This window comes from Myripristis murdjan, chromosome 12 (assembly GCF_902150065.1).
Source record: "Myripristis murdjan chromosome 12, fMyrMur1.1, whole genome shotgun sequence".
In the NCBI taxonomy this organism is placed as follows: Eukaryota; Metazoa; Chordata; class Actinopteri; order Holocentriformes; family Holocentridae; genus Myripristis; species Myripristis murdjan.
Window position 1 is genome coordinate 3713168 of NC_043991.1, and position 25333 is coordinate 3738500.

The 25333-nt window shown below is 42.6% G+C and overlaps 1 protein-coding gene across 1 annotated transcript in view; it reads left to right on the forward strand.

Moving 5' to 3' along the window:
* Window positions 1-622: 622 nt before the first annotated feature.
* lpar1 (lysophosphatidic acid receptor 1) overlaps window positions 623-25333 on the forward strand; it is a 62535-nt gene continuing 37824 nt past the window's right edge. The window contains exon 1 of the mRNA XM_030064629.1: window positions 623-930. The gene's annotated coding sequence lies outside the window, so the exon portion shown is untranslated. The remainder of the gene's footprint in view (window positions 931-25333) is intronic.

The window sequence follows — 25333 nt, forward strand, 5'->3', positions numbered from 1 at the left end:
TATCTTTTCTTGTGAATTTTTGACTTTAATCTCAGAAATTATGAGTTTTTTTTTTCTGAAAATATGACCTCGGCCCCATAATTTTTTTTCTCCCTACAAAGGCCTCAATACACCAACCTATCAAGGTATTATTGTACAAAAGAAAGAAAAAAGAAAAAAAAAAGGAAGAAAGAAAGTTTGAAGAATCTGCCTATCAATGGGGTGAGATTACTTCACACAGCCTGCAGTCTCACATAGGTGGGATTATCTTGAAATTAGGCAGATCCTCCACGGGTGTGAGGCTGATGTCAGCTGATCCAACACAAGAGGCGAGGCGAGTTGATTTGCGTTGGAAAGAAGTGAAGGTGATGTCACCGCGGCGGCAGGAATTTTCCACTAATTTTATGCAAAACAGCTCTGGCAGCCTCAACTGTAGACTAAATAAAGTTGTTCAAGTGCTTACTTTTTGCAGCGTGTGTGTGTGTGTGTGTGTGTGTGTGTGTGTGTGTGTGTGTGTGTGTGTGTGTGTGTGTGTGACGTCGTGCAGACAAAGGTCCTCTCCTGTGTAGTGTGTGGCAGAGGGAGAGAGAGAGAGAGAGAGAGAGAGCGGAGCGCCGCGCCAGCGCAGAGAGGCACGGTGACCGACAGACTTCAAGGCTGCTCCATCCGAGGGGGGGAGAAAAAAACTTCACTTTGGTGATAAAAGCGGACGAAAGGTTGTGCTTTTCTTCACGGACGTAAAATGAAAGAGTTACGTGTCAGTGCAGCGGATTTGGAGCCTGAAAACACCCCGATGCGCCTCTGACAGCAGCGCCGCGCAGGCACCGTCTCAAGGAGCTCTCCGCCGGAGGAATTTCTCTCTGAATTCAAGTCAAGTTGGACATCCAGGAACCAGTCTGGGAGTAAGCTACAGCACCTTCCTGCCGCCCTCACCGGACAGACAGACACACTGTAAGTACACCACGACTCCTCTCCCTCACTCCATGAATCCTTAAACATTCCTGACGCACACTTGACGCACTTGATGCACAGAAAATAGCCCTGTTAAGTTTTTTTTTTTCTTTTAAAACTCGAGCTTGTTTTCTTAGGTGTGCTCCAAAGGGGGGATTTTTTTTTTTTTTTTTTTTTTACATAATCAAACTATACCTGCCACGTAGACGCGGCGAGGGGAGTTTGGGAGCAGATAAAGGTTGTGATGGCATTAGCAGATGCCTGGATCCGCCGTGCGCACCGTTACTTGGACAGGAAGGCGCTCGGTTTGTGCGCCTATAGAGCCGCGGAACAGAGGCTCCGCCGGAATGAGGGACGTGTTGCTCCAGAGCTGGGATCTTTATCAAACTCTGGGGCTGCAACAATATTTGTGGAAGGAAGCGACCGGAAAAAACACAAGCAGCGGCGCGCTCGGGTCTGGGAGGAACAAAAATTGACATCTGTCTTGATTTTCCACGCTGATCTGCATTCAGGGAATGTGTTTGGAATTTGGATTTTTTTTCTTCGTTTTGTTGTGTGTGTGTGTGTGTGTGTGTGTGTGTGTGTGTGTGTGTGTTCATGGGAGTCTCTGTACCTCTCTCTCCATCTGTTTCCCAAATTTGAACCCTGCTCTAACGTTTGTAACAGGGGAAAAAAAATCCATCACCCATTATCAGTTATCATCATCCATAGGGACGCGCTGCAGCCCCTTCCTAAAGAACAGCACTGCCTTTACTTGCCAGCTGCATTTTAATAGACTTTAAACATCTCTGGTAGTGTTGGCCTCCTCCCAAAGCACATGACTCGGTTGTGGGTTCAATGCACTGTGCTGTGCCTTAATTGGATCCAAATTCAGCAACAAACTCCTGCATTCATTTAACCTCTTACAAACTCTCTTAAGGCAGTTATGGTTAAATTTACAGGGAGGCATGGCCCTCGGAGCCAAACCAGGTGAGAAAATACAGATGTGTTGGAAGTTAGAGTCAGTTTTTTTGCAGATTGGTAGTGTTAATCTCACCTGCAGTGTGGATTAAACCAAAAAAAAAAAAAAAAAAAAAAAAAAAAAAAACAACTGAGAAACTGCTATATTTTGTCTAGTTTTTGTCAAAGCCGCAGCTTCAAGGACCGAATATCCTTCATTTGCTGTTGCTGTCCCAAAAGTTACACAGGAAATAGGCTAAGCCAAAGCAGCCGATTATCCTATTTGCCTGTCAACCTGTGACATCTGTTGGACATGGAAGAAATCCACTGCAAACAAATCATTCATCACCATGTCTTTACGCAGCATCAGCGCTGTGTCCAGCTACACTCAAGTGATTATTTTGAAGTGATATCCCTTGTTTATGAGAGTGGATCCCTCGCTAACTTGAGACATGATATTGAACCATTTTCATCACAGAGAGTTGACTAATCTTTTGAAGTTCAGATTAAAGATAAATGTTATTCCTGTCACCCTCAGTGTTGGATTGTGCTTGTCAGATTGACCAGGGGCACTTTGTCCCACCAGATTATGGTTTTAATGTGATTAAAAAGCTCGAGTTAGTGAAGTAGGTCCACTTGGCACGTTCACTTGTCACTACGGACAAAACGTGGGAAAACTTCAGCTGCTGACTTGGGCGGAGGAGACACTGATCCAATACAAACTAATGTGAGTCTCTTAATGGCTTGTGCTGCATGGACAAATGGCTGCTTTGCACTAACAGGATGATTTATTCTCAGCAGAGGTGGGGAGCATTCAGTGTGACGCGGCTGGTTAGCGCCTAACCAGGAAATCCTTGACATTTATGGACCTTTTCTGCCTCATCTAAGCACCTATTGTCATTAACACACTGGTAACAGGCTTAGGTTCATTTGCAAGTTGGTTGGCTTTATTACCAAGTAATACCACTCTGGCAATGGAAGTGAAAACAGTTCTGGACGTGTTTAGTCAACAGCAGAACTGGTGCATTTAGTGGGATTAATCCTGCAGATGGACTAGCTCCACTGCTGTCAAGGAGCTGGTGCAGGAGTGAAAGGTGTTACCTGTGCTGTTATTGATTATGTGAGCACCTAATTTCATAATGCACAGGTTTTCCCTTCATATTTAATACAGATTGTGACTTGCTGCTGCTGTTGTATTCAGGATTACACTGTCATAATGGATAGTGTTGGATCTCCGCAGCTCACGATAGGGTTGCTTTAATTTAATATGATCTTTCAGGGATCATCTTTACAACAATGAACTGTCCACACATTATATCTGATGGTTTTAGTGGATATATTGCTGACTTGTTGATTTCAGTTCTGCATCAGGCAACATTGCAGTTGTTGTGCTTTAACTGACCCCCCCTCCCACCCACCCTCCCCCACAGGCTTTGCTCTTTTTCAAATACTGGGAAGCCTCTGACTTTTATAACCTTTCCGTCAGCCTCCTGATTTCCCAGAGGTTCATGTCCGATTTGATGCTGAAAAGGCTCCTCACACAGGAACATTGAACGGTTTTCAATGCTCAAGAAATTAATATTCGGGGATTAACTTGTTCAGTTATTGTATTGCTTCCAACAGTTAAGGGTAAAGCAGGGGTATAAAACAAGGATGTCCCCTATCTCCCCTATAATTGTCATAGCAACCAGTGATTTCCATTTAATTGATAGTGATTTCCAGATTGTTTTACATTTACATGCTTCATGCCATCCTGAAATACAGGGACACTCTGAAATGCGATCCACTCAGCTGTATTGTTTTCCACTGCGACGCTTTAAACATGACAAACTACATGCCAAGCACATCTTTGCATTTGTCCAAATTCCATGGTAGTCTTCTTCACTGCATTTCAATCACAACAGTGCAGAAATCGAACCAAAATGAAATATAATTTGTGTTGAGTCTATTGAACCAATCAATGGTTTGATTGCTCCATATCTATATTTCAGTGTGGCTTCAATCTCTTTCTACACAAAACACCATAAAAGTGAATTGTGTCCGATAAATAATAGTGGTTTACAATTTTGTATCAGGTTTCAGGTATCTGGAGTACAAATTACTGACTCATTCCCTTGACTTTAACTGTCTTGCTTTACCCCCCCACACACACACATCCCACACCCCACCCCAACACACACACACACACACACACACACACGCTCAAACAATGTTAGATCTCCAAAGATGGCAAAGTCTTTCTCTCGTTGCTCTTTTACTCCCTGAACTAATTGCTCTTTAAAACTGTAGATCAGATGACATCAGCCTTTATTTGGTGAGTCTTATGGCCTTGGGAAAAAAAAAAAATAAAATGGAAAAAACCTTGACACTTTATTTGTTGTTGGTCATCTGTTTTACTTTACTCAGAGCATCTCTTCACATTCCCCTGTAGCTCACTGGGAAGGTTTCCTCCAAAGATAGTGAAAAACGTCCTTTGATGTGCCCTAATTAAATACACAGAGACATGCCAACGCTAATCTGCGGTTCAAATGGTGTGTGTGTGTGTGTGTGTGTGTCAGAGAGCAGCACAGAGATAATTGATTACCTACCACCCACTGCCACTGACCTCGGGGGGGCTTTGATGCCGTGGTGGAGTGTGAAAGTCATTTACAGGCCTGCAGATAGATTAGCTCAGTGACTTTCAAGCTGTTTCACTCAGGAACCAAAGGAAGCCACATTCTTAAAGCGATGTTTTCCAACCCAAGCCGACCACGCAGAATTGATCCCACTTTAGAGTGTTAACCTATTACCGCGCAGTAAATCATTCAAGCCCTTCGTCAAACACGGGAAGTCCGGAAAACGTCGGCCGCTGAAGTCTCGTTTCGGGAGGCGTTTTGATCGAGCTGTGACCTCCTCAGGGCTCAAGCCTGTCTCCGAAAAACCCTAAACCACACAGAGACATATCAAAAGCCACAATTTGGGGTTTAATATAGCTATGGCTCTTCAACATGTGTAGTCTGGGACTGAAAATAAGACATTGAGGGTTATTGAGCTATGTGGACGTTTAAATATGTCGTTATTGCTCATCATGGGGAAACCCCTCAGACATACGGCCACGCTTTGTGTCTTTGACCTGTAATTTATGAAACCAAGAATAAAGAACAACCCCTTTGCATGTGGATTATAATAGTTAATGATGATTTAAAACATTTTTTAAAAAACACTATCGAATGTAGCCACCGATTTAGACTGTGAACTGCAAGGGCATAAACTAAATAGTGGCTACTAATAATTCTTTGTTTGTTTTTTTTTGTTTTTTTTTTGTTTTGTTTTCTTTACTTCATCCAAGTGTTAGGTTTATGACGGTGTGTTAGGGCCATTGTAGAGGGAAAAAAACATGATGTAGATGGGCTATGGGCGGTAAAAATTGAAGAAATAAACCTCAGAATTTTCGAGATCAAATTAAATAAATTCACAAATTTATGAGAGAAGACTCACAAATTTATGCGGAAAAAAGTAGAAAAATCTGAGAAAACTTAAAATATTTTTTTGTGAAGGAAGCACATGTCCTTTCCTTCTTAAAAAAAACAATTTTTCTCATAAATTTGAGTTTCCTCTCAAAGATTTACCACTTTAATGCCAGAGAAATTTTTTTTTTCTCCCTAAAATGGCCCTGACACGCCGTCATATAGATGAGTAGCATTTGCCACAAAAACAATAGTGCCTGTCTTATACCTTCACCCTAATTTTCACATCAGTGTCGCTGCAGGTCATGGCAGCTGCATATGGCTGATGGGAAAGTGCCAGTATATAAATCTGTAGGAGCCTCCTGAAAGGGTCGAGGCGTCGCTCGATAAATATGTGGCATTTAATCACAAAACGCCAACTTCAGAAGGCCGAGCAAGAAGAAGGAGAGGATAGGAGGCTCAAAATTAGCCTTAACATGATTGTTGTGGAGCCTGGTAGTACATTCTTTGCTTTGAAATAATTTTACTACTCATTATTTGTGTTCCTTTGACGCTTTTATAGCCCCTCCATGTATCCGAGGAGCTCCGCCATGCGCACAATCAGCGACTGTCACCATGGAGATAACACCGCTACCCCAAATATGAGCGCGGGATGCTTCTCAGGACCCCTGCCTTCCTGGGTAACTGGGAAAGCCCAGCGCAATGCTTGTTGGTCCCAGTATTGAGTTTTGATTGATGGACAGATTTGCCTCCAACATTCATTACACACATTGTGAGTGATGCTGGAAATACTGTACAGCAACACAGGAACATTTGAGCAGGGAGTAGAAGAAACCCCGTCATTCTTTCTCATTAAATCAGAGCGAAATGCCCAGTGCATAAAGACACTCGCCGTCTCTCTCTTTAGGATGACTGCTTTATGTTTCCTCAGGTGAACTTTGACACCGTGCGGAGGAAGGGCTACTTGAAACATCTGTGTGGCGAAGAGCGAAAGTCTGGTTTCTCCTCCCCGCATTCCATCCATACGCTCAAAATTCAGATTGCATCCGCGTTCATGCAGGAAAACAGTCCGATTTTGTTTGTTTCAAGTTTCATGTTCAGATTTCTTTCCTGCTTAAACGGCACCGAAGGGAAAGCATAACAACTCCCTAAATGTTCCACCGCTTTGAGAATATCAGGTTTTTGTTGCTGTTGTTGTTCCACTATGAAACAATTAGACAACAATGCTCTTGTTTTAAAGGAATGATTTACCCATGGTACATATATTTTTATCATTTACTCACCCCAAAGTGTCTAACAATGTCTAGCAAAGAAGTTTTAACCACATGCCTCATGGAGAACAAAAGATATAGCAGTTTCTGTTGGAATAATGTGGTTTGTCGACTTCAAAAAAACAGCAGAAAAAAGGATTTTTTTTTTTTTTAACATCTGCTTAAAATTCTCAAACGTGTACCATAATCCAAGTCCTGACTCTCTATTCTTATGTTAACTACACCCCAAACCAATGTCCTTAGGTTAAAGGTCAAACCGCTGGAAAAATGTGCAACATTTTTAGCAAAAGTCCATCGGTTTGGGTCATGCTGAATATGTGAATGTAGAGTCAAGACTGGGATTATGCTGCATGAAAAGTTGAAGAATTTGAAACACATGTTTTAATTTCCTTTTTGCTGCTGCTTTTCAAAGTCGCCATTCGACTCCACGGTAACAGAAACACTTTTCGGAGCCTCCGTTCTCCATGAGGTGCAAAACTAAAAGGAGGAGTTAAATGATGATACAAAACATGCAGATTTTGAGTGGAGTATCCCTTTAATATTCACACTGAGCTCCACGCTCACGCCTCAGAGCTGTGCGCCGAGCAGCTCCTCTGCACGGGGGGGAGGAAGTTAAAAGGCGTCTCTGTAGCGCTTGTTGAGAAAAAAAAAAAAAAAAAAAAAAAAAAAAAAAGATGGGAGTGTTGTTCATTTTCCCTGCTCGGATTTTTCCCACCCAGTCTGTGAACTTTCACTTCTCTAAGCGCTGAGTGGAGCGCAGAGTTCACAGCTGCACACAGAGAAACGAGCACTAACATGCACATGCTTGATCTGATTTTATGCATTCTGCGTCTTTAAATCAATAACTGGCCACGGTTTGCGGTGGATATGACGCTGAAAGGCCAATAACACTCGACAGGCAGTTTTTACCAGGGTGATTCAGATATGTATGAGACAGATTACCGGTGTGGACTTTCTAAAATATTACCTGGCTCCATGGTTACCACAAGAGTTATAGTAACCATTTCCATTTTTTTATGATGCATGACTTTTTAAGTATTACCTTCCATGATGTAGTAGCTATACCCATCCTGGCTCTAATGCATTTCCCGGTTGGCTTATGCTGATTTATGACCTCTCCTATTGTAAATGGCCTACATTGTGATTATCTATACAGCATGCACACAGCGAAATCAGTATTATTTGCAAAGTAGCATGCATATTCTGGCTATTGCTATTACCTTAATAAGTACACAGATGCTGCAAATATCAATTGTGTCAAAGGATTATTATTTTTTACTTTTTCAACCTGTCAGCAAAAGAGAACATACAATCTACTGATGAACTTAAACAGTAGATGTTCATGTGTCCACTAATGCAGAAATAAGCTTTGAGGTTTTGACAGGAAGCTGTCATTAGTGACAGTGCTGCAGCGTGTTGAGTGATGCATCCTACCCAGCTAAATGCTGCAAGAAGATAACACACACACATACACACATGCACACACACACACACACATGAGCTGTTGTCTCTCATACGGGCGTCTGTGGGAAGAGATATCAGCGTGAGGACAACGTTCGCGGCCCGGTCCAGAAAAACCTTGCGTCTCGTTTGCTTTCCCTGTAACGCTCAGCGGCGGCGCCCGGAAGCCGAGGAAAGGCTGCAGCACAAAAATGTGCCTGAACAGCTGGGTGCCAGACCGGCTTCTTGGAAGTTGCAAAAAGAACAAATTTGAATATTCAGATTCGGGCCACATACCGCACCGTGTTGGTTCAGAGGCGCGGCGACGTATCATGTAGCACCTTCAGCGGGACGGGGGTTTTGATGTGTGTATGGCGCACGCAGTAGAAACTGATGAGTGTCGCCCACCACAGCGCCACCCACAGGGACACGTGCAGCAGCTGCTCGTAAACCTCACGTGGTATATGGGGTTTGTTTCCTGTTATTTCAGCAAACTGTCAAATGTATGCACTCAGATATTCTTATATTAATGATTTAATCCTTATAATTACTCAAATATGATTATGCTTTTGCAACATTATTCAATTTTAAGAAGAAGCGATTTGTAGACGGTGAAATCGGGAACGTTTTTTTTATTATCTCAGCTCTCAGCCACTCGTAAAAGCTTCTCTTACCTTAAGAGAAAAGCAAAAATAAGAAAACAATCCATGGTTCAAACAAAATAAGAACAAATCATAGATATGCTGAAAAATAAGAAGTAGTTTGCTGGTATATGTCTGCCTGCGTCTGGCCTTGTGTCTCGGACGCTTCGTCTCTTATTTTGTTTGTTGTGTCCGTTTATTTGTTTGGTGATGCTGATGTGGTTTTGAGCTGGGTTGCCAGTTTGGTGATGTTATACCTTTTGTGGTGATTTCCTTCTAGAAAAATAGCCTTTGTCCATAAACGTGTGCCGACCTGTCTCAACTCGGTTTGACTCGGCATGTCTGGCCCAGTGTCCCACACTAGTGTTTTATTTTGAAAAAGTCAACACGGCTGACTCGAAATGGCTGCTTCACACGAACGATACTAGAGACATGGTTAGATTATCGGCTGTGGTTGCCCTTAATGGACTGGCACCGACTTATTTCAGCGAATTGCTTCACGTTCACACTCCAGCTGGAGCTCTGAGATCTGCCAACCAGCTGCTGCTGCTGGACGTCCCTAAATCGAGACTTAAATCGAGGGCAGATCGGGCTTCTGCGCTGGCCGCCCCAAATCTGTGGAACAGTTTACCCCTCCATGTAAGAACTGCCACCTCTGTTACCCATTTGAAGTCACTGTTGAAGACTCCCTTCATGATGAGCATGTTTTATCCCAACATAATTTTTGTTTCTCCATGTTTTATCTTTTTTATCTTTTCTATCTTGATTTAATTTTGACTCGAAATTAGGGATAATAATAATAATAACCTTAAGGGACAACTTGGATGTATTCCTTCTTTTTTTTTTACTGCATTGCCAAAGTATCGGATCGGGACTTGGCATCGGCAGATACTCAAAATCAAAGGACTCGGACTCGGACTCGGACTCAGGGGCAAAAAAGTGTGATCGCGACATCCGTACTCGAAATTATTCTTTTCTTAGTATATCTTATTTTAGCATATTCTACTAATTCTGTATATGCTATATAAATAAAGCTTGACTTGACTTGACATGGTACGGCAGATTCTCTCTGACCGCTGGTTAATGACAAAGCCCTCTCAGGTTTACCGGACTCTATTTTGTGAAAACCCTGGTGGGAAAAAAAGTACATTTCTTGTAGGTTTGATCTCTGTTGTAAGTATGTTTTGTCGATTGAAGCCATGCAACGCCGTGCCTGTCAAAGCTTTCGACATCCAAACTAATCAGCACCTCGGCGGCTGCGTTCATTACCGAGCCTTTCCCTCATGTTGCTTTGTTCCCCATCCTGAAGACGGACCGTGTCAGGCACGACTCGGCACATCTCGGCGCACGTAAAACTGGTCATGGAAATGCAAATCTACGTGGCACGGCCCGACTCGACCCGGCCAAATGTGCCAGTGGAAAAAACAAGCATCGGTCTTTTATTCCTCCACTCCTTTCCGACTTGTTTGTGAGCCCAGGTTTAGTTTATACTCGCTGTGATTAATCATCCTTAGTGTGTCTGGTGAGTTAAACCGAGTTGTCCGGTTGCCAGTTTGGGAACACTTTCCCTGCCAGATCCTTCAGTTTGGTTGCTAAATAGTCGAGATCCTCCGAGCTGCGATTCCAGTTTGGCCGCGCTCTCAACAGCTCGCAGCTGCTGCCTGCCGGGACGACCGAGAGAGAGAGAGAGAGAGGAGAGTGAAGCCTCTTGTTATCTTTAAACTCCCTGAGAGAAACCACCAGAGCCCTGCAATGTGTTTAACACATCGAGAGAGAGAGAGAGAGACAGGCAGAGAGGCAGACAGACGAAGACAGAGAGAGAGAGAGAGAGAGAGACAGGCGTACAGCCGTGCAAAAGCCCACGGCGCCCCCTCTCTCCCTGCACCCCCCACCCCAACAAGTATGTTGTCTGTTTTTCCTCGACTGGGGCTTTTGAGACATGACTCCCTTCTTCCCTGTTTTCACTCCCTTTTCATCTCCCTCCCTCCCTGCAGCCGTCCCTTCCCTCGCATCTCCTCACTCCTCCGGTCGTGTCTCCAGCCCACTCCCTCTCCTTCTTGCTGTGGTGCTTGGCGGTGCCTTCACAGCCCGGCTGGTTATGCTGATTATGCAACCGCGAGGACTTTTTGGTGCGACCTGCGACCGCAACGTCAAACATCGCGGCCGTCACCAAAGTTAGACCGTCGTTTTATTTGTGTGTCTTGTGAGCGAGGAGAGTCAAAGCAGAAAGAGGAACCGCAGAATCGGCCAAGAAAGAGGAATTGGTTTCCACCACAACTACCTTTTAAAACACACGTTTATATTTACCATAAATGTCTTTCCCATGCCCGCTCGGGCCAGAAACTCTGAACTTGTAACACCGAATATTTTCTGCTGTGAGAGGTTTGAGGATACTGTGTTCAAAAGCAGCTACTGAGTCACCGACACTAACAATAGCTCAGTGTTTCGTGACTCTGAATGCATTATCGCACCACAGTTTCACTTTTTCTTGCTGACTCAGGGATCTGGTGTATCATTTGGCCTGCCGGGCCGCACCTCGCAGCTCGCCGTGTCACCGGCTCCGCTGCCTACAGAGCGACAGGCTGCGTAATCTGGGATGCACAGGCAGTAATCTGAGGGGGATGCACAGACAGTCAGAATGACAGTGATTCAAAGATAATCACCACTGGTTGGTTTTCATTGTTCCAGGACTGAGAATCATAAACTGGCCTTTGATAGTCTTTGAGTTATAATATTTTGTCATGTCTCATCTGCTTTCAGGGTTGGGCAGAATACTTTGAGGAAGTCTGGATGCTGAATACACTGTCCTTTATGGAATCAGTTACAGGAACTGTAGAAAAAAAAGTAACTTAGACTACATTCAGAGTACATCTTGGAAAAGTGATGTGATGATGTCAGTCAGGTCGGCTGCCTCACCGATTTCTTTTAAACATACTGTTTCAAACTTTGAACAGTCTTTTATTGTCTTTTATTGGTTTTTATACCTCTTTTTTTTTGCTGCCTTTGTGAAGCGCTTTGTAAAGTGGATTTTGAAAAATGCTTCACAAATAAAGATTATTATTATTATTAGTAGTAGTAGTATTAGTATTAGTAGTAGTAGTAGTAGTAGTAGTAGTAGTAGTTGTATTATATCCATTAAACTCTCAATCGCAATATCATAAAATCTGGTGCGCTGCCTCTTATGAAATGCCAATCTGTTAATTTTATAATTTGACGCAGATTTACTTTTTGAACCATTTGTTTTACGTGTTTTGTGGGTTAATTTTAACGAGGTGGCAACAAAATGATAGAGTATCTATTATACATTTTTAAAATTTTTTTTTATTTTAGCATTTTTTTTCTGAATCCTTAGATACTGATGAGTTTTTTGTGGCTGGAAAGCATTTTTTTTTTTTTTTAGTTAAGTTTATTCACACATCATCCAGGAAATACAATACAATACATGGTGTATACAACAGGTTTTTTTTTTTTTTACCACAATCGGATGTGTGAAAAGGGTCACCCCAAGGAAGCTGTTTAAAGCTTTTAATAGGGGGTCCGGTAATTTACTTTCAGCTTATTAGTATTACATTATCATAGTAGCACATTATTATTATTATCATAAGTCTTTAAATTTGCATTCCAGTGGTGTTTCCTTTGTCTGCTTGAACCAATAAGATTCAGGATATTCCCATGAGCTGAAGACCCCAATCCTAATGATGGCAATGTTGAGTTGAAAAAAAAAAAAAAAATTATTTGAGTTAATTAAGTAAATCAAGTTAATTTATTTAAGTACTCTCCACGTATTCCCCTCAAATATTTTGATGGAGCTGTAATCTGAATACCGTGTATGTTCTGTTCCCTGCATTACTTTCCATTACGTCTGCATTGAATTGTATCTGGTGATGATGATGATGCAAAGCTGATGTTTAGTGCAGAGTGTGAGCAGATCTGCACACGTCCGTCCTGCCAAGTTTGGCTCGCCGCTCGCTCTGTCGGCCGGCGGCCCGCAGCAGAAGGCGATGAATTTGGAGGGAAACGGTTTGGAGTCGAACCCAGAACTCCCTGCAGGCCGCGCTGATGTAATCCCACGCTGCATCTCAGCTGTGTTGATGTAATCTGTGGAACCTGTCTCCAATAGTGTGATTTCATCAGAGGACAGCTGAACACACCCAGCAGTAAAGTGGAGAGAGAGAACAGGGAGGCGTCCGGTCCAGGCTGTTTATCTGGACCGAGCCACGCGGGGATCACAGTGTGTGCACCCTGCAAGAGCGACACAAGTCAAATATCATTATAATGAAGAAAATAAACATTACCTGTGATATTAAAGTGTTTACAGCCACTTCGGTTGTAAACAAAATCACTGCATTCAAGTCCGTTTAAAGGAATACGTTAACATTTTGGGTGGAATCCTCTTTTCCCGACTTCCCCAGACTGAGACCAGATGTTGGACACCATTCCCTCCTCTGTACGTCCAGTGGTTCAATTCCTGTGGGTAGCTTTTGATGTTAGCTTAGCATAAAGACTTGAAGTCTATGGGAGTCGTTAGCCTGGCTCTGTCAAAGTAGAGAAAATAAACCTTACAGCCGCTCTAAAGCTGTCTGATTTCCACAGAGGATCATGCATGTTTGAAATACATGCTTTGGAATAAAAAAAAATAAAATAAAATAAAAAAAGGCTGGGCTAACAACTCCCATAGACTTCAAGTCTTTATGCTAAGCTAACAGGAAATGCTACCCATAGGAACTGAACGTACAGAGGTGTCTCGGTCTGGGGAAGTCGGAAAAATGTTATGTTGGCCAAAATGTTGGATTATTCCTTTAAAGTTCCGTATAAAAGTGTATTTGATGCTGTGGCAGGTCTGGTCTTGAAATGCAGGTTTATAATTAGATTTATACATCAGCAGACAGATTTTATGTGTAATTAATTAAGGAATGGTCTTTTTTTTAAAACTTTGAGTTCCTCTAATTCAGGTTACTCACTTGTTACTCACCTCAAGTCTTAAATGTGTACTTAATGTGTGTGTGTGTGTGTGTGTGTGTGTGTGTGTGTAGATGATGACTAAGATGTGAATGACTCTCTGTAAAGCATGTGACTGTGGACGGTGACACAGGCATGCACAAGCAGGCAGGGCTCGAGTGACTTTGATCCTCCAGCGTTCGGGTCCAGGTCCGAGTCACCGGCGTCACGTCTGACTCAAGTCTCCGGTCCGAGTCACCGGCTCACCGTCCCGTCACCGAGATCCTCAGCCGGCCAGGCAGCAGGCTGATGCATGGCTTTTGGTCATAGATTTTGGGTTTTCTTCAGTGTTTTAAAACCAAAACGAACCAAAAGAGAGATGCAAGTGGAACAAGCAGACGGACTACAGGTGCAAAACCACCTGAAGGAGATTGAGTCCCAGGTCCAAGTCCGAGTCCAGGGCTGAAGCAAACACATCCACACACCAGCCCCGTCCCATGCACTGAAAGGCAGACTGAGCAGGATTTGTTGTTGCAGTTTCTAAACACACAACATTCAACTTGGCCACAAACTGCCTTTTTTAATTTTTTTTTTTTTTTTTTTTTTTTTTATACTTTCTTGTGTCGGGAAATTCAGACATTACATCCAAACCAACCTCATCATTTTGTGCATATTTCATGTGTCCTGTTCTTAATAGACAAACATCGACACTTTTTTACACCCTTCACCCATACAGAAATTTTTTTTTTTAAAAATAAAGTGAAATAACAGCAAATCCATCTCTTCCTTCATGTACTCGTGTACAAACAATTGTGACTACAATAATAATAATAATAATAATAATAATAATAATAATGACAAATGCAATAATAATAAAATAATGATTATAATAATAACAATAACATTTTTTTTTTTTTTTTTTTAAAGGCTTTGTTTCCTAGGATAGCAATGGAATGAAATGGCCATTCAGAGTGTATGGAAAAAAAGATTTGCCCCGTCAGCACCTCCCTGTCCAGTTAAAAACATCCCAACAGGGCGTCGCTCTTCCTCCTCTCCCTCATCCTCTCCCACATCTGCCAGCGGATTCACTCTGGAGCTTTATAGATAGATATACTTTATTGATCCCAACCAGGGAAATTCTGGAAATTCGCTCAGCGTTTCACCTGGCGAGGTTTTTTTATTTTTTTATTTATTTTTTTTTTTTTTTTTGCACGATCCGCCTCTGTGATTCGCTGCGCTGTGATTGGCTGGGAGCTGCACACCTGCTGCCCAAAGGCCGACGCCCACAAGAGTCCCGAGCTCAGCAGAACGAGAAAATCCAGGCAGAGGGCAGGGTCTCTGCTGACACACACACACACACACACACACACACACACTGCTAGTGGCTCACAGTCATGATGGAGAGGATTAGTTCTGTATGAGTGTATATATATCGTCTATGTACACTACTCACAAAAAGTTAGGGATATTTGGCTTTCGGGTGAAATTTATGGAAAATGTAAAAAGTTCACACTACAGTGATATTATATCATGAAAGTAGGGCATTTAAGTAGAAGCATACACTGGTGATTTCCTCATCTCAAACAATTTCTTGAAACAAAAGCCAACAACAGTGGTGGATATACCACAACAAAAAATGTCAGTGTCAATAACTTGTCATGTGCCCTTGAGCATCAATTACAGCTTGACAACGACGTCTCATGCTGTTCACAAGTCGACTTATTGTCTGCTGAGGCATGGCATCCCACTCTTCTTGAAGTGCGGCCCTCAGGACATTGAGGTTCTGGGGTACAGAGCTCCGAGCCTCTACACGGCGACTCAGCTGATCCCATAGGTTTTCTATGGGATTCAGGTCTGGACAAAGCGCAGGCCACTCCATCTGAGGTACCCCAGTCTCCAGCAGCCGTTCCCTAATGATGCAACCTCGATGAGCTGGAGCATTGTCGTCCATGAAGATGAAATTAGGCCTGTGTCGTTCATGCAGGGGTACAATGACTGGATTAATGATGTTATTCAGGTAGTATGGGCTTGTCACTGTACCATTCACAAAGTGTAGGGCAGTTCTGTACTGACCAGACACACCTGCCCACACAGTAACACCACCACCACCAAAGGCTCGTCTGGTGACAACAGTGGCTGATGCATAGGGCTCTCCTTGACGTCTCCAACATCGTTGGCGGCCATCATTTCTGCTCAACATGAATCGGCTTTCATCAGAGAACAGCACTGAGGCCCACTGGTCCCTCGTCCAGCGTAAATGCTCCCTGGCCCATGCAAGACGATGACACCTGTGCCTGGTGGTGTGGTCAGGTACCCTTGCAGGTCGTCTAGCACGCAGACCATGCTGATGTAAACGGTTTCGAATGGTCTGACGTGACACTTGGGTGCCTCTCACCTCCCTTAAATGTGCCTGGAGTTGAGTGGCATTCATCATCCGGTTCCGCAGGGCACTGTTCACAATGAAGCAGTCATCAGTGTGGGATGTGGCCAAAGGACGTCCACTTCTATGCCTTTCTGTGACTCTTCCAGTCTCTCTGTATCTCTGTTGCAACCTGCTGATGACACTCTGTGACACTCTAAGCTCAGTGGCCACTTCCATCTGAGAACATCCTGTTTGAAGCCTCGCAATGGCGAGGTGCTGCTGATCAACTGTTAGGTGTTGTCTTGGTCTCATGATGTCAAAATGTGAACAGCATGATGAGGAGGACTGTTTAAATACCAATTCTAATTGAACCAGGAAATTTATTGGTCGATTCATGGATCAAACACCTGATGTGAATTTTGCCGTTAAACTCCTTGTTAGAGAACAGCAACTTGTGCAAAAAGTACTGAAACATTGAACAGTTGGACATGTGCATTCAAAAGTTTACAGAAGGTCACATTAAGTTCACCTGTAAAGGTTATAATGCATTTTAGGTTCATCCTGAAATTTCACCCGAAAGCCGAATATCCCTAACTTTTTGTGAGTAGTGTATATAGTCTATATATATCAGTTTCACATGGTTAGATTTAATCACCAAAAGCACTTTGTAACGGTTAGATTTAGACATAAAAAGTGTCTCACACATACACACACACACACACACACACACACACACCAGACAGTTTCTATCACACACCATCAGAGGTGAGACAGGCTCTGTGCGTCAGTCATGTCCGCTGTCTGTCTGTAAGTGTGAAGCTGCTGCTGGCCGAGCCCCGTCAAGTTTTAATCATTTCCTCGTACGACAGAATATTTTTGTCAGCCGATGTACATTTCCTGCGTGAACTGCTGAAAGTAGAGTAGCAGGGCATCAGCAGGTAGTCGCAGCATTTGGATAATTAGCCACGATGTGTTATACTGATGTAGATCACAGAGGGAGTCATGATAAGCCTGTTCGTTCTGGTTTTTCAGTAAAGAGCAGAGACTATAACAGAAACCTGCACTCGCGGGCACAATGAGGCAAACTGGGAGATCCTCCAGTGATATGCATGATTTTTCTCCGCAGATGTTTTGTCTCTCCACGCCAAACAAGTCAATTAAAGACGGACGAAAGATTAAAGATGAAAGATGAAAGCCAACAAACAAAACAACAAAAGGGCAACACCGCCTAATGCAAAGCAGACAATAAAACAACACAACAACAACAAATACCACATGGACAGACTTTGGTTAGTCAGGGAGTCAACAGCTCCAAGTCATACAGTATTTTTATTTATTTATTTTTTTTTTCAGGGTGTGTTACGTCACCACATACGCTTTGGGTTTAGCCTGATGCTGTGCACTGTGTACAGTGTGTGTGTGTGTGTGTGTGTGTGTGTGTTTTACACGGCTTATCAGCTGCTCTGACTGTGTTTCTGAGGGCTTTTCACGGATTAATTCCTCCGTTTATGGATTTGTTTTGCTGCCGTTTCGCCTGGAAAGCGGCTTGAACCTAAACATGTGGGCCCGATCATGAGGCAGAGGTCGCAGAGCAAGAGGCTGATCAGATGGACGGCTGTTTGCTGGTGAGAACGTGCGAGCTGGATTTTGGTTTGGTCACCGGGCTTTCCCAAGCTGTGATGCCTGGAAAAAAAAAAAAAAAAAAAAAAAAAAAACTTGAAGCCAAATTAAAATGAGGGTAAGTTATTTATGATCCTGGGTGTTATTTAGAAATGAAACATTGCTTTCCGTGGTTTTGGACCAACCAGAAGCCGCTGTGAAAGCCGCTCCGCCTGCCTGTACACACTGGTAATTAAAAAGCAGCGAGTTAACTGCTTCCCCCCCTGTGGCGGCGGCCGTGTTCACACATACCGCCTTTTTTTTTTTTTTTTTTTTTTCCCTCCCTCCTCAGCTGCCACTGTCTATATTTTTATGGAATCCTGTGGGAAGTGACTGTAAAACGCTCCGCAAGTGGACGCTTTAAAAAAAGACGCTCAGAAAAGGGCTGACGCAGGTTTTTTTTTTTTTTTTTTTTGGAAACAGGATTTTAAATTGTCTGAAAAATGGCCCCGTGATGTCAGCCGCTTTAAAATCAGCTGAGCGGCCACAACGAGCGGCTGCACCGACACCGACAAGAACCCCCAGAGCAGCCGAGGAGCTCCGGGTGTATCTGTCTGGATTTAAGCTGTTACTGCTGCAGGAGCTCAGTTCCCTGACTGAAGCCACAAACAAACAAACAAACAAACAAACAAACAAACAAACAAATAACTAAGGGGAGCAGGATGCCACTAATGAAAATGTAAACACATCTTTATGTTTTTTTTAAAGGCCTGGTTTTCATTTTGGGGGGTCGCTCGGCAAACTTTTCTGTGATGTTCCAGAAGCCAGAACGCCTTCTATTCTATTCTATACTATTCTATTCTCTTCTAGTCTATTCTATTCTAGTGGTGCCAATTCTATTCTGCTCTATTCTACTCTATTCTAGTACTAGTCTATTCTGTTTTGTATGACAGAGGCCCATATTTAATTCTATTTTTTGATGTTCCAGAAGTCGGAACGCCTTCTGTTCTATTCTATTCTATTCTATTCTATTCTATTCTATTCTAGTCTATTCTGCTCCAGTGAGGCCTATTCTATTCTTCTCCATTCTGTCCTATTCTAATACTACTTTACTCTGTTCCCTAAGACAGAACCCCATATTCTAATCTGGGATATATTTCTCTCTCCGTACTTCACATTCTCTGCTCTACGACAGAACTTCATATTCTGTTTTATTATATTCTATTCTCGTCCAGTGTGTACTATTCTACTTCTAATACTACTTTATTCTATTCCCTGAGACAGAAACCCACATTCAACTCTATTCTAATCTATTTTCTTTATATTTTCTGGGACAGAACTCCGTATTTCTCTCTCCACGCCTCACTTTGTCTTCTCTCCTCTACAACAGAACTCCATATTCTATTCTATTCTGTTCTATTCTATTCTATTCTATTCTGTTCTATTCTAATCTCATCTATTCTGTTCTGTTCTCTAAGACAGAACCCCACATTCTATTCTATTTTGTTCTATTCTTGACTCTTCTGTTCTCTGTGACAGACCTCCATATTCTGTGCTATTCTATTCTACGAGACAGAACCCCACATTCTATTCTATTCCATTTCGTTCTACTCTATTCTGTTCTATTCTATTCAGTCCTTGACTATTCTGTTCTCTTTCTCAGAAATCAATATTTTTCTCTTTGTACTTCATATTCTCTTCTCTGTGACAGAACTCCATATTCTATTCTATTCTATTCTATTCTATTCTTTATTATTCTCTATGTCAGAACTCAGTATTTTTATCTTTGTACTTCTTCATTTCTCTACATTAGAGCTCCATATTCTGCTCCATTGCATTTAAATCTCTTCTCAACCAGCAGCCTGGGTGACTGGGTGTTTGCAGCGTGCGTTGGGGGTTTCAGGGGGTTTCAGGGGGTTTCAGGGGGTCTGAGGGGGTTCCAGGGGGTTTCAGGGGGTTTCTTCCCCTCCTGAGGCGGCAGCGTCTCGAGTGGCTCAGAGGGCATCGTCCTCTGCAGAGCCTGATTCAGCCCCGTCGCTGCTGCAGTCACACATGACTCAACAGCAGCTCTCAATCCCGGCCTTGTGCTGAGCTCGGAGCTCTGAGCTCTGCCCGTACGCTGCAACTGTTTGACACCGCGCGCGTGTGTGTGTGTGTGTGTGTGTGTGTGTGTGAGGCAGAGAGAGAGTGTGTGAGGGAGTGTCAGTGTGTGTGAGAGTGTGAGCGTGTGTGTGTGTTGTAAAAGAGAAAGGCAGCCTGTGTGTGTGTGTGTGTGTGTGTGTGTGTGTGTGCTCTGGGTTGTAGAAGTTCTGTTTCATAGCTCTCGCTGCTTTCTGGGGTGGGGGAACAGGAACAATAAGTCCATTGTGTGGAGTGTTGGCAGAGAGGAGAGGGGAGACGAGAGGAGGTGAGGGGAGAGGAGGAGGAGGTGGAGGAGGAGGAGAGGGGAGAGAAGTAAGGGGAGAGGAGAAAAGAGGAGGAAAGTAAAAATGTAGGTGAAAAGAGAGGAGGAAAGGAAGAGAGGGAAAGGCAGGGAGGAGAAGGAGGAAAGAGGACGGGGGACAAGAGAGGAGGAAAGAGGAGAAAAGGAGAGGAGAGGTGAAGAGGAGGAGGAGGAGGAGGAGGAGGTGTGTGCAGCCAGCTCTTAGCACTTGGCTGCCTCACAAACAAACAGGCTAAACAACGTCGCTCCAGCAGCAGAACCATATGAGGAGAAAAGAAATACTTTTTTATGCTTTAGAGGTCAAAGGTCACGAGTTTCCAGGTTTGCATGCTTTATCAGCCTAAATTACACCCATAAATAATGTTAAATTATATAGACCAAGTCACAGTGATGGTTTAGAGAAGCTTCCAGGTAGAAAACCACTGCTTTTTTTTTTTTTTTTTTTTTAATTTCAGGCCTCGGTCGTGTCCATCTGGGACAGAAAATCTGAGCTCCTTCAGGTGTGTGTCCAGATTTAGCAGACTGCTTCAGGTGTGTGTCCAGATTTAGCAGACTGCTTCAGGTGTGTGTCCAGATTTAGCAGACTGCTTCAGGTGTGCATCCTCTCCTCATCAAAATGTTAATTCCCAGATAAAGATGGCAGTTTTTGTGCTGTGATTTAGGTGATTTTAGGCGCGGCCCTGTGAGCGACAGTTTAAAGTTATGAACGGCTGAAGGGCTTTCTTACATGGAAAAGAGCCAGACTGTCACTATTAATCATATAATGAAGGGGTTTCAGGCTTTTTTTTTCTTGCATGCTGACTCATTAAACTGTGGACTCCCAGTTTGAGTGAGTCTGACTTTGGGTTTTTATCACCTCTGCCAGTGGTTGGGCCCCATTCTCTCTGTTTCTTTGTTTGTTTGGATATCTCAAAAAGTTATGAACAGATTTGGATGAAACTTGGTGGAAAGGCTGATCACAAGGCAAGGAAACACATATTAGTTTTTCACACTTTTCCAAAGAGGGGTGTGGCGCCGGGCTTGAGTAACGTTTGGTGATGAATCGACCTGTGGAAGCGGCGTGGTGCTGATGGAGGTGTGAGTTCTGCTGAGGCCTTTTTCGTGTCGGTTAAGGAATAAAAGGCAAGACCTGTCTCTTAAACTGCTTTTTCAGGGGCGTTTTGAATGAATGAATGAATGAATGAATGAATGAATGTAGGCTTTATTTAAAAAAAAAAAAAAAACAGGATGCAAAAACAATACAGAATAGTCAAAACAACAAAAACATGTCTAGAAAGACGGATCTGCTTATTTAAATCCTACCCTTTCTCCACTACTCAGTAGCTACTGTATCAGCTGACTTCCATAGGATTTATCCAAATTACAATTTTTAAACCATATACCCATAAACACACGTGTTATCATATGATCATTTGTGCATTTTTACCCATAGTAAAAATACATAATGTGAATAAACCAAAAAAATAAATAAATAAAAATAACAGAGCAAAATAGACAAATATAAATAAATAAATAATCTGTGAGAACACCTGGTGATTGTCACAGCCCATGTTTTGAGGGAAATGTGATTGAGTTGTGGATTATGTTTGCAACGTTTGCACACTAGCAAGCAGGTCGGGTCAAACACTTTCATCCAGGTGACCGGAGAGTCCAGCACGAAGCAACTAGTGGTGTTTTGTTTTTTGCAGACGTTACATAAATGTATTTCTCTAACCTTAACCATGTACCTCTGGTGGCTAAAGTTAAAAAAAAAAAGGCTAAAATACCATCTGACATGATATTCAAGATATGTCAAACAGAACAAACATAAAACAAAGACATATAATCCACGACAAAAGTGCATTTCCCCTTAAACAGAATGAAGAAAGCAGTTTGGTTGTAAAGGAACATAATTTTTTGGAGAAAGGCCTGTGAAGCTCACACTTCAACACACAACATTAACAAACATATTCAAAGTGGTGAGATTAAAACATCATGTTAAAATAATCGCTCATACTTTTTTTTGCACCATAACAATGAAATGAAACTGGTCCTCATTTTGCTGAGGACCTCTAGAAGCTCCACAAGGACCCCCGGAGCACCCCAGACCACGCTTTGAAAACCACTGAGGAAAAAGAAGCCATTGTTTTGAATGGACTTCATATAAAATGTAGCTTTGATCGTTAATATGACTGTCTCCTTTAATTTTTAGGCACTGATCGGGTGTTTTGAATAACTATCCGGTTTTATACTTATATTATTATTATTGTTATTATAAGCTAAGTGTTAGCCAGCTAAAGAGAGGTGAAGTGCAGACAGGCTCTCTCACCGTGAATCCCAGCCTAAAGACAGAGTTTACAGACGAGCATCAAAGCGTCCAGTGAAGACGGTTTCTATCAGTTTCAGATGTTACCTCCGTCATATCTCCCATAACTCATTCACATCAAAGCCCCGTTGGACGAGTGCTGCACAGCTGAACTCGCTGCACTCTGGGCATTTATTTATTTTTTTTATATTAAAAATGCTTTTTTTTTTACTCCTGCAAACCTTGATCACGTCCCAGATGTGTGCCAGCCCGGGGGTTTACAGCATCCAGCTTCATCTATCACGCGTTAATGCAACAACTCTTACAGGTTCACTGAGTTTTTGTGCACAAATGAACGATTCCCTCTCTAATCGAGGAGCCAAAATGAGTTTTATCTGGGTTGTATAATCTGGAATGCCAGATTAGAGATGATGTACAGCCTGCTAGTTCACTGATAATGTAAAAAACTTCAACTTTGTGGGTTTGCGTTTTTCCCGTCCAAGCTTTTACACCAAAATAAATTTGTTTTATCGCTTAGAAAGAGGGGAAATGAATCATTATCCCTCGAAGCGATGCAGGAAACAGTCATATTCCTCTTTCTTGCACATTTTTGCAGTGAATCCCCCCGGTGGATCGTCCATCACAGGAACATCGCCTGTCTGGCCACCAGAGATATAAAAATGTTCTCTAACTCAGCCTCAGCTTTCACTGGGTGGACGAATAACATGTCAGAGCTGAAATGTAGCGGTATTTTCCTGAAAGCGTATCCCTAGCAGGGCTTTATTTCATATTTTTCATTTAAAAAAAAAAAAAAAAGCAGTGTAGAGCGAGCGGACTTTGGCTTGGTTGCAGAGCTGATCCAGAGAGTTTATCCCAGCGGTGTGTGTGAGGCCGGCGGTGTGATGGCTGCACTTCTAAATATATTGACTTCTCTTACACAGAATCTTTAAAAAAAAAAAAAAAAAAAAAAAGCAAATGGTGTGAGGTAATTCCTGTTGTTTCCAGAGTCGGTCCTCCACCTAAAAAATGACCACACACACGTCATTTGTACAAGCAGCGTTTAAAGTGGAGCGACCCCTACTGGTCGTGTAAATCACTGGGTCGCAGACTTTTTTCGGCCAAGTTCCCCCTCGACCAGTGCAAAAAAAAAAAAAAAAAAAAAAAAAAAGAAGGCAGAGGTAATGTTGTTAGTTCATATTAACCGGCATTTGTCCTGTCAGCCCTCCACTCATGTTCTCTGTAGTGATTGGCTGATTGTTTTTTTTTGTTTGTTTGTTTCGTTTGTTTTTTTGTTTTGTTTTTTAATCAAAGTCGACATCAAGGATTAATTAAGGAGCGGCCACAAAGCCACCACCTCCCAGAGGATTTCATGTCTGGAAAAAAAAGAAAAAAGGCAAATAACAAAAAACAAACACAACAAACAAACAAAAAAACACATGATCTCATCTCATTTGCTGATTTGTTTCACTGATTTCAAGAAAATTGAAATTTCAGTCTAGATTAACTTGTTGAAATGACTATTTTTAACAGTTGTGAGTTTAGAAAAGTTGATGGAAGTGCATCCCAGCGCCGGGTCGCTGCACACACTGGAAAAACTGGAAAAATGAAATAATAAAACCAATAAATCAAAACAAAAATAGATTTCCTGTAATACTGAAGACGTAGGTTTGCGTTTCTTGTGTGTCGGTTGGTTGGACTGTGTATCATATGAGGTGTAACAACTGATTCATTATTTCAGCTCATCAATTATAAACTATTGATGCATCGATGTGCTGAAACAAATAAATAGAAATAAATAAAACAAATTGACGCTACGAGCTGAAACTTTTCCTCAGTGTTTCCTTTATTTCTTCTTTAAAGCGTCATATTTTAAAGCAATGTTATGACTTTTTTGGGTTTAGCAGTTTACTAAAGTGTGTGCTTGTATGAGACAGAAAGGGACAACTGTGTGTGTGTGTGTGTGTGTGTGTGTGTGTGTGTGTGTGTATAATAAGTCCTATGTTGTGAGTTTATGGATGCAGCCTTGTTGCTGATGTTTGAGAAATGACCTCACTTCTATCGGTTTCAGGGTGGTCCTGTCCTGCTCTGTAACACTCACACACACACACACACACAAATCACTTTATTCTCCCTCGCTTGCTCATGCACACACACATGCACACACACACACACATTATCACACTTTGCTAACAAGCATGAAGGGAGTGTGTCGACACACATTTTAGGCACAACAAGCGTTTTGTTCTCTGTCTTCAACATCAGGGGTTCAACGGCCTGCTGTGAACGCATACATGTCACACACACACACACACACACACACACACACACACACTCAGGGCGTTTCACAACTGTAGTTCATTTGCCCCGGTCCGACACAGGGACCAGTTTGTTGCGTAATTGCCTTGAGTTTTGGTTTGTGTTCACGCGGCGGTATTTACGAGCCGACCGGAGTCTGTGATTAAAAAGCCTTGCGCAAGGAAACTGCGCTCTGATTGGTCCGAATTTCCATGTGGGACGTAACACAAAGAGTTAGTAGTCGAGTGAAATGATTTCACCACCGAAAACGGGGCAGCAGTGGCGGCATCATCAGCGTGGACGCATCGCCGCGCAGCTTCGGAGCGGTTGCAGTTTTCTGGTTGTTATACGAGTTTTTTTGTTTGTTTGTTTGTTTTTGTCAGGAACATTCACTTTGAAAATGGATCAGTTTTATGTCTTGGAAATAATCCACTCATGCATTTAAAGAAGACGAGCTTCATCCCGTACACTTAATACAGCATGAATTTGTGTCCTGGTTTCAAACGATAAACGTGGTTGTCTGGAGGTCTGGAAGATGCTAAAGCAGCTTTTCCTCCGAGGCTTTTGCTCGTATATGTCGCCTTTCCGCACGCGGCTTCTGCAGAAGTTTGTTTGTTGGTTCGCAGGTCAGAGGGTTCCTGCGTGCTCTGCTGATGGTAGACGGCACAAAGTCACAGCACAAGTTGTTGTACAGATACTTTTAAGAAATCCCAGCGCCGTTTTGTTTCTTGAGATTTGGCTTCCA